General features: G+C 34.9%; 1 non-coding gene across 1 annotated transcript; it reads left to right on the top strand.

Annotated features, from left to right (window-relative positions):
• The first annotated feature begins 410 nt into the window (after positions 1-410).
• Positions 411-518, top strand: LOC112704229 (small nucleolar RNA R71). The gene has a single exon (XR_003154865.1). It is a non-coding gene; the product is annotated as a small nucleolar RNA R71 (small nucleolar RNA).
• The last annotated feature ends 8,946 nt before the right edge of the window (positions 519-9,464 follow it).

Raw genomic sequence — 9,464 nt, 5'->3', positions numbered from 1 at the left:
TAGGTATTTCCATAAGGTTCACCCATGTAATTTACCTCTGCTATTGCAGGGTTCTCATGATCATAAGCTTCTTCTTCAGAAGATGCCTCTTTAGTACTGTTGGATACATTTTGCCATCCATTCAGACTTTGAGAAATCATGTTGACTAGCTGAGTCAATATTTTGTTCTGAGCCAATATGGCATTCAGAGCATCAATTTCAAGAACTCCCGTCCTCTGAGGCGTCCTACTGTTCACGGAATTCCTCTCAGAAGTGTACATGAATTGGTTATTTGCAACCATATCAATAAGTTCTTGAGCTTCTGCAGGTGTTTTCTTTAGGTGAATGGATCCACCTGCAGAATGGTCCAATGACATCTTGGAGAACTCAGATAGACTATAATAGAATATATCCAGAATGGTCCACTCTGAAAGCATGTCAGAAGGACACCTTTTAGTCATCTGCTTGTATCTTTCCCAAGCTTCATAGAGGGATTCACCATCTTTATATTTGAAGGTTTGAACATCCATTCTAAGCTTGCTCAGCTTTTGAGGAGAAAGGAACTTAGTCAAGAAGGCCGCAACCAGCTTATCCCAGGAGTCCAGGCTATCTTTAAGTTGGGAATCCAACCATATTCTAGCTCTGTCTCTTACAGCAAAAGGAAAAAGCATGAGCCTGTAGACTTCAGGATCTACTCCATTAGTCTTGACAGTCTCACAGATCTGCAAGAACTCAGTTAAAAACTGGGAGGGATCTTCTGATGGAAGTCCATGGAATTTGCAGTTCTATTGTATTAGAGCAATTAGTTGAGGTTTCAGCTCAAAATTGTTTGCTCCAATGGTAGGGATTGAGATGCTTCTTCCATCAAACTTGGAAGTAGGTGTAGTATAGTCACCAAGCATCCTCCTTGCATTATTGTTTTCAGCTGCCATATCCTTTTCTTGTTCGAAAATTTCAGTAAGGTTGTCTCTGGATTGTTGTAATTTAGCTTCTCTTAGTTTCCTATTCAGAGTCCTTTCAGGTTCCGGATCAGCTTCAAAAAGAATACCTTTTTCCTTCTTCCTGCTCATATGAGAAAGAAGAGAACAGAAAAGGAAGAGGAATCCTCTATGTCATAGTATAGAGATTCTTTTATGTTAGTAGAAGAAGAAAGGGAATAAGAGTGAAGAAGAATGAAGAATCCAAACACAAGGGTGAGGATAGAGCTCGAATTCTTGAGGTGAAGAGAAGTGTTAGTAAATAAATAAATAAATAGAAAGAGAAGAGAGAGAGAGAGAATTTCGAAAATAAATTTTGAAAAAGAGTTAGTAATTTTCGAAAATTAAGAGAAAAAATAACATTAAAATTAAAATTTGAAACAATTAATTAATTAAAAAGAATTTCAAAAAAGAGGGAGATTGATTTTCAAAAATTAGAAAGGGAAAATTAGTTAGGTGGTTTTGAAAAAGATAAGAAACAAACAAAAAGTTAATTAGTTAGTTGAAAAAGAATTGAAAATCAATTTTGAAAAGATAAGAAGTTAGAAAAGATATTTTGAAAGAGAAATAAAATTAAAATTAATTACTTGTCTAACAAGAAACTAAAAGATATGATTTTAGAATTTAAAGATTGAACATTTCTTAACAAGAAAGTAACAAACTTCAAATTTTTGAATCAATCACATTAATTGTTAGCAAAGTTTTGAAAATTTGAAATAAAATTAAGAAAAAGATTTTGAAAAATATTTTCAAATATTCGAAAATCATAAGAAAAATGAAAAAGATTTGATTTTTTTGCAAAAGTTTTGAAAAGATAAGATTTTTAAAATTGAAAATTTGACTTGACTTACAAGAAACAACTAATTTTAAATTCTTTTTTTACTAAGTCAACTCAAATTTTCGAAATTTTGAGAGAAAAAAGGAAAAGATTTTTTTTATTTTTAAATTTTTAATGATGAGAGAGAAAAACACAATTATGACCCAAAACATGAAAATTTTGGATCAAAACACATGATGCATGCAAGAACACTATAAATGTCAAGATGAACACCAAGAACACTTTGAAGATCATGATGAACATCAAGAACATATTTTTGAAAAAAAATTTTATGCAAAGAAAACATGCAAGACAGCAAACTTAGAAATCTTTAATGCTTAGACACTATGAATGCAAAAATGCACATGAAAAACAACAAAAGACACAAAACAAGAAAACATCAAGATCAAACAAGAAGACTTACCAAGAACAACTTGAAGATCATGAAGAATACCATGCATGAATTTTCGAAAAATACATAAATTTTTTTTTAGAAATATGCAATTGACACCAAACTTAAAAATTGACTCAAGACTCAAACAAGAAATACAAAATATTTTTTATTTTTTTTGATTTTATATTTTTTTTATTTTATTTTATATTTTTTGAAAAACATATAGGAAAAAGAAAATAAAAAATTCAAAATTTTTAAGAAGAGTTCCAGGAATCTTTCAATGTTAGCCTAAAGCTCCAATCCAGGGGTTGGACATAGCTTAATAGCCAGCCAACTTTAGGATATAAATCAGGCATGCAACAGCTGATACTTCATCCAACTCTATATACATGCCCTTTATGTTGACAAGTGGAAGTCTCAATCCAAAAGAATTTGGACATGGCTTTACAGCCAGTTAGGCTTCAACATGCTTCATGAAACTCTAGAATTCATTCTTAAAAATTCTGAAGTCATATAATAATTTATTTTTTTTTAAAATAGAGATAAATTTTTGAAAAATTTTTGAAAAGAAAATTACCAAATCTGAGCAACAAGATGAACCGTCAGTTGTCCAAATTCGAACAATCCTCGACAACGGCGCCAAAAACTTGGTAGGAGAAATTGTGATTTAGATGTGAAATTGTTGTTCGTTCCCTCCCTGGTAATGGCGCCAAAGACTTGATGCATGATACCATGGTCCAAACATAACTTCACAACTTCGCGCAACTAACCAGCAAGTGCACTAGGTCGTCTAAGTAATAAACCTTACGTGAGTAAGGGTCGATCCCACGGAGATTGTTGGTATGAAGCAAGCTTTGGTCATCTTGTAAATCTCAGTTAGGCAGATTTAAATGATTATATTGGTTTTCGAAAATAATAATAAATAAAACATAAAATAAAGATAAAGATACTTATGTAGATCATCAGTGGAAATTTCAGATAGGCGTATGAAGATGCTGTGCTCCTTCTGAATTTCTGCTTTCCTACTACTTTCATCCAATCCTTCTTACTCCTTTCCATGGCAAGCTGTATGTAGGGCATCACCGTTGTCAATGGCTACATCCCATCCTCTCAGTGAAAAATGTCCAAATGCTCTGTCACAGCACGGCTAATCATCTGTCGGTTCTCGATCATGTCGGAATAGAATCCATTGATTCTTTTGCGTTTGTCATCACGCCCAATAATCGCGAGTTTGAAGCTCGTCACAGTCATTCAATCCCTGAATCCTACTCGGAATACCACAGACAAGGTTTAGACTTTCCGGATTCTCATGAATGCCGCCATCAATTCTAGCTTATACCACAAAGATTCTGATTAAGGAATCTAAGAGATATGCGCTCGGTCTAAGGTAGAACGGAAGTGGTTGTCAGTCACGCGTTCATAGGTGAGAATGATGATGAGTGTCACGGATCGTCACATTCATCATGGTGAAGTGCAACGAATATCTTAGAACAGGAATAAACTGAATTGAATAGAAAATAGTAGTAGTTGCATAAAAATTCGAGGTATAGCAGAGCTCCACACCCTTAATGTATGGTGTGTAGAAACTCCACCGTTGAAAATACATAAGTGATGAAGGTCCAGGCATGGCCGAATGGCCAGTCCCCATGAATGATCAAAAGATCAAATGGTCAAAGACTATACTGTCAAAAGACCCCTTAGTACAATAGTAAAATGTCCTATTTATACTAGACTAGCTACTAGGGTTTACAGAAGTAAGTAATTGATGCAGAAATCTACTTCCGGGGCCCACTTAGTATGTGCTTGGGCTGAGCTTGAGCTTTACACGTGCAGAGACTTCTTTTGGAGTTGAACGCCAAGTTGTAACGTGTTTTTGGTGTTCAACTCTGGTTCGTGACGTGTTTCTGGCGTTTGACTCCAGAATACAGCATGGAACTGGCGTTGAGCGCCAGTTTATGTCGTCTAATTACGAATAAAGTATAGACTATTATATATTGATGGAAAGCTCTGGATGTCTACTTTCCAACGCCGTTAAGAGCGCGCCATTTGGAGTTCTGTAGCTCCATAAAATTCATTTCGAGTTCAGGGAGGTCAGAATCCAACAGCATTAGCAGTCCTTTGTCAGCCTTCTTATCAGAGTTTTGCTCAGGTCCCTCAATTTCAGCTAGAAAATACCTGAAATCACAGAAAAATACACAAACTCATAGTAAAGTCCAGAAATGTGAATTTAGCATAAAAACCAATGAAAACATCCCTAAAAGTAACTAGATCCTACTAAAAATTACCTAAAAACAATGCCAAAAAGCGTATAAATTATCTGCTCATCACAGGCCTGGCTTGACATGTAGTTAATTGGCCTGAGCCTGACCTGCAGTCTGCTATAGGTTCTTTATAAAGTACTAGGCCTGGCCTGTTATTCAACCTGGCCTGACCTGAAACCTGTTAAAAAATCTGATATTTTTTTTACAACAATAAAAATATTATTTAAAAAATAATTTTTTAATAAAAATATTTATATAAAATATGTCATATTTAATATTATAAGAATTTTTAATCTTTTAAAGTATTTAAAATATATAAAAATATTTATAATAAAATATAATAAATTTAAAATATCTCATAATTTTATTAATAATAAAAAATTATTTATATATTTAATTATGTTTTATCAGGCCCAGACAGGCCTGACAGGCCAATAAGGCTAATCAGTGAGTTTAAGCTTGGCCTATTAACATATTAAGGCTTTTAGAAGAGGATGAGCATGTGCCTCTTTTATAATAGGCCAGGCCAAACACAAGCCAGGCTGCAGGCCCCTGGCTTTTTTCCACCCCTAATCACAGGGTACTTAATTATCATGTTATAGATGCTTTCATACTACCTATGATAAGAACTGATGCTTTCATACTCTTCTTCTTCTTCTTCTTCTTCTTCTTCTTCTTCTTCTTCTTCTTCTTCTTCTTCTTCTCTCTTTCTCTCTCTCTCTCTCTCTCTCTCTCTCTCTCTCTCTCTCTCTCTCTAGTGTCGCCGTCACCATCATCTGCCGCCATCGCAAGCCCATTCTCTTTCTTCCCTTCTTTTCCCTCTCAGGCTCAATTGTTGCCTCCTGCTCTCTCTGTCTCATTAATACAGAACTGAAGCTGTAGTAGTCCCCTTCATTCCAGCAAGCTTTGACGCAACTTTGCCGACCACTGTTGTAACATCCACCTCTTCCCTTATTTCTTACTATGTTCTTCATTACGGGTTCTTGAACAACTCTTTTTCAATTCCTTTAGTTTTAGTTTAATTTAGTTTAAGTTTGATTAGAATTTCAATTTTAATTTTGAATCACTTTCAAAATTAGTTCAGTTTAGTTTTCTAATCTTAGTGGATTTAGGTTGATTAAGTTAGGTTAGATTCAATACATTAGGTTTTGAATTATTGTAGTGTTTGAAATTGTCTAATTGTGTTAATTGTTACATTGATGACTACTGAGAAATTGTTGCTGAGATTTTTTTATAATTGTTTGATTTTATGAAGATTCTCTATTTTATTGCTGGTTTTGATTGTGTTAATTCACTGTTAAGGTTGTTTTTATTGATTTGCTGCTAAGTTCATAAGTTATGCTATTGGTTTAGTGTTATTGGTGCTGAGATTTTGAATTGGTGCTGAGAGGATGTCTGTTAGTGTCATTTTGTGTCATTTACACTTTGGTATATCAAGTGTTCGATAATATGCCTCAACGAGTTCTTAATGAAATTTTGGTTCAATCCATGAAAATCAATGCTTGCTTTCACATTCTTATTGTTATTGTTATTATCCATTGATGAATGGATGTGAAATTCTTTTAATTGACCAAAATCTTAATTTTTGCATTATTGAGGTTCTTTGTCCAATAGTACAAGATTAATACAATTTTAAGCTCCTTGATTCTATATAATCCAAGTATGTTAATTTTGGATGTTTATTTGGTTTTGGGTTATATTAGGAACTTTTTCAATTCTTGAAATCAATCGTGTGCTATTGACTATAGGAAGTACATTAGTGTTAAACTTGTTCCTCATACTTGCACACACTTTATTGTTATAATTTATTGTTGACTTGTTATGCTAAATTTCTATTAGTTGGTATGTTATTTGCAGACATGACGACGGGTACAGGTGTTGCGGATCAGGCTGCTAGTCGTGGCCATAACCGTGGTCAGAGTAGAGAGAGTTTCTTCCGGTACCTGATAAACCACTATTTTATGGTTTATGGTTTATCTTGTGCTCAATTGAGTGGTTTTTATCAAGTCCTTGCCAACTTATTCATATGATTTGCATGGTTTTACATTCTCCTTCCTGATTTTGTGCTATGATTGAAAATATACTTCTTTGGCTTTTATTTTCTTTTATTTAATTCCTCTCTTATTATCATTCGATGCCTTGATATGTGTGTTAAGTGATTTCAAGGATTATAGGGGAAGAACGGCTTAGAGGATGAAAAGGAAGCATGCAAAAGTGGAAGGAATACAAGAAACTGAAGGAACTACTAAAGCTGTCCAACCTGACCTCTTGGTACTAAATCGACAATAACTTGAGCTACGGAGGTTCAAATGATGCGGTTTCAGTTGCGTTGGAAAGCTAACATCCGGGGCTTCGCAAAGATATATAATTTGCCATAGCTGCCCCAAATTTAGGCGACGCAGACGCGTAAATGACGCGCCCGCATCGCATCTGCAAAATCTCAATCCACGCAAACGCGTGGATGACGCATCCGCGTCACTTTTTCGCGACCTGTACGTTCCAGATTTCCAAATCAGCGATTTCTGTGCTGTTTCTGACCTAGTTTTTGGCCCAGAATGCATAGATTAGAGGCTATAAAGTGGGGGAATCCATTCATTCAATATATACTTCATATCAGATCATAATTCACTTTTCATAATTTTAGATGTAGTTTTTAGAGAGAGAGGTTCTCTCCTCTCTCTTAGGAATTAGGATTAGGATTCCTCTTAAAGGATTTAGGAATATTTTTATCTTCTTCAGATCACAAGTTCAATGTTCTTTTTATTTATTTTCTCTTTTATTTGTTTATGAACTTTCCATGTTAGGATTGATTTTCTTAATTAATACGTATTGAGGTATTTCAGACTTATGATTGCTTTCCTCTATTTATATAAATAATTTAGATTTTTTACTATCGACTTTGGTTGATTAATTGATGACTCTTGAGTTGTCAAACTCATCGTGATTGATAATTTTTATTCTTGCTGATTAATTTAGATTCCTATAACTCTAGTCTTTCCTTAAGGAGTTGACTAGGACTTTAGGTGTTAAATTAATTTGTCCACTTAACTGACCTTCATATTTATAGGTTGACTTAGTGGGAGCAAAAATATGATTCTCATCACCATTGATAAGGATAACTAGGATAGGACTTCCAGTTTTCATACCTTGCCAAGAGTTTTATTAGTTATTAATTTATTAATTCCTGCAATTTATTTCTCTTGTTCAAACCCCTTTTAAAACCTAAAATTATATCTTTTTACATAACCAATAATAAATCATACTTCCCTGCAATTTCTTGAGAAGACGACCCGAGGTTTGAATACTTCGGTTTATAAATTTATTGGGTTTGTTACTTGTGACAACCAAAACGTTTGTAAGAAAGGGATTCTTGTCGGTCTAGAAGCTATACTTACAACGGGAATTTATTTGTGAAAATTCTAGATCGCGCGAGAGTTTCGTTCTTCAAAATGGCGCCGTTGCTGGGGAATACAAACGTGTGCCTTATTATTGGTCATTGTAAATATTTTTCAAAAAAAAATTTTAGATTTTTATTTTAAAAGTTTTATCTTATCTTATCTTATTTTTCAAAATTCAAATCTTTTTCAAAAATCATATCTTTTTCAAAATCTTATCTTATCTTTTTCAAAATTTTATCCTATTTTTCTTTTTTCAAAAATCATATCTTTTTCAAAATATTTTCTTTTTATTAGCTTTTTTTTTTATTTTCTCCTACTACTATGAACTCTCACCCCTTTGGCTTCAAGTTTGATTCCAATGTTATTGTTAGGAATGTGAACTATAATGAGAACAAGCATCAAGGTTGGAACAATCAAAGATGGGAGGAGCCACAAGGATTTAATCAACCTTCATGGCAACAACCACCTCCAATGGACTATCAACAACCATTCTGTGATGCATACCAAGATAACAGCTATGGTGAGCACTCTTTTGATTATCAACAACTACCACCATATGCCTATGAACCCCCTCCTCAACATGAATTTGGACCACCATACTCACAAGTCCCTTACTACCAAACAACCTCATATAATTCTAACCCTCAACCACCATACCGACCACCTTATGAGCCATATGAACCATATATAAAATCACCCCAATTCCAACCCAATTACTCCCAAGAACCACCACCTCAATATACACCATCTCTATATCCATCAATCCAAGAGCACTATGATCCTACTTATGATAGCCGAGCGTAACAAGAATCACGAGATCGTCTCAAAGAAATAGTGGAAAAACTCCATGCAACCCTTCGCCAACTGGATCAAGCGATAATTCGATTACCTTCCTGACGTTCGGACATTCAAGGAACCCCCATGGCTTTATATGGAGAATCTACTAAAGAACGTGGTGTGAAGGAGAAGTTGGAAACTCCAGTGGACAGTGAGCAGCACGACTTTGTATTGGAACAATTGGAAGAAGCTATGCCTGCCATTGAAGAGGAAGAAGTGGTTGAAGACTTAGGAGATGCAGAACCTTCATGGGAAACTCAAGTCATAGAGCCTCCTTCTAAGACATTTGCAATTGATGTCGCGGAGGGTGTACAACCTCCAAAGCATATCATGGTTGAAGACTTTGAAGGGGATGATCAAGAGATGGATTCAATCATTAATGAATTCTTATCTACATTTGAATCCTCTCCCATTGGACTTGACATGGAGATTAAAGAAGAAAAAGCACAACCTCCTATGCCCTTGGCGAACAATGAAGAAGAAATTGAATCGGAAGAAAGCTACCAAGAGGAGGAGGTTGAAATTGAAGAAGCTTACAAGGAGGTGAAAGTTGTCAAAGAAAAGCACAAGGGAGTGGAGCTTGCAAAATTATTAGAAACACCTCTCCCAAGGCCATTACCGTCCAACACAACATTTAAGTGGGTAAAATTCTTATCCTTGACCTTTATTTTCCCACTTGAGTATGGACTACTGGAGACGAGTGGTCAACTTAGAGCTCTCTGTGGCATCAAGATTAAGAGGACGATGGTTAGTGGTTGGAGTTGTCAAGCAAGGTTCAACATGGTTGTGTGCTCAAAGTTT

This window comes from Arachis hypogaea, chromosome 7, assembly GCF_003086295.3.
Source record: "Arachis hypogaea cultivar Tifrunner chromosome 7, arahy.Tifrunner.gnm2.J5K5, whole genome shotgun sequence".
Lineage (NCBI taxonomy): Eukaryota > Viridiplantae > Streptophyta > Magnoliopsida > Fabales > Fabaceae > Arachis > Arachis hypogaea.
Note: the sequence above shows the minus strand (reverse complement) of the source record. Positions and strands in the feature narration are given on the sequence as shown.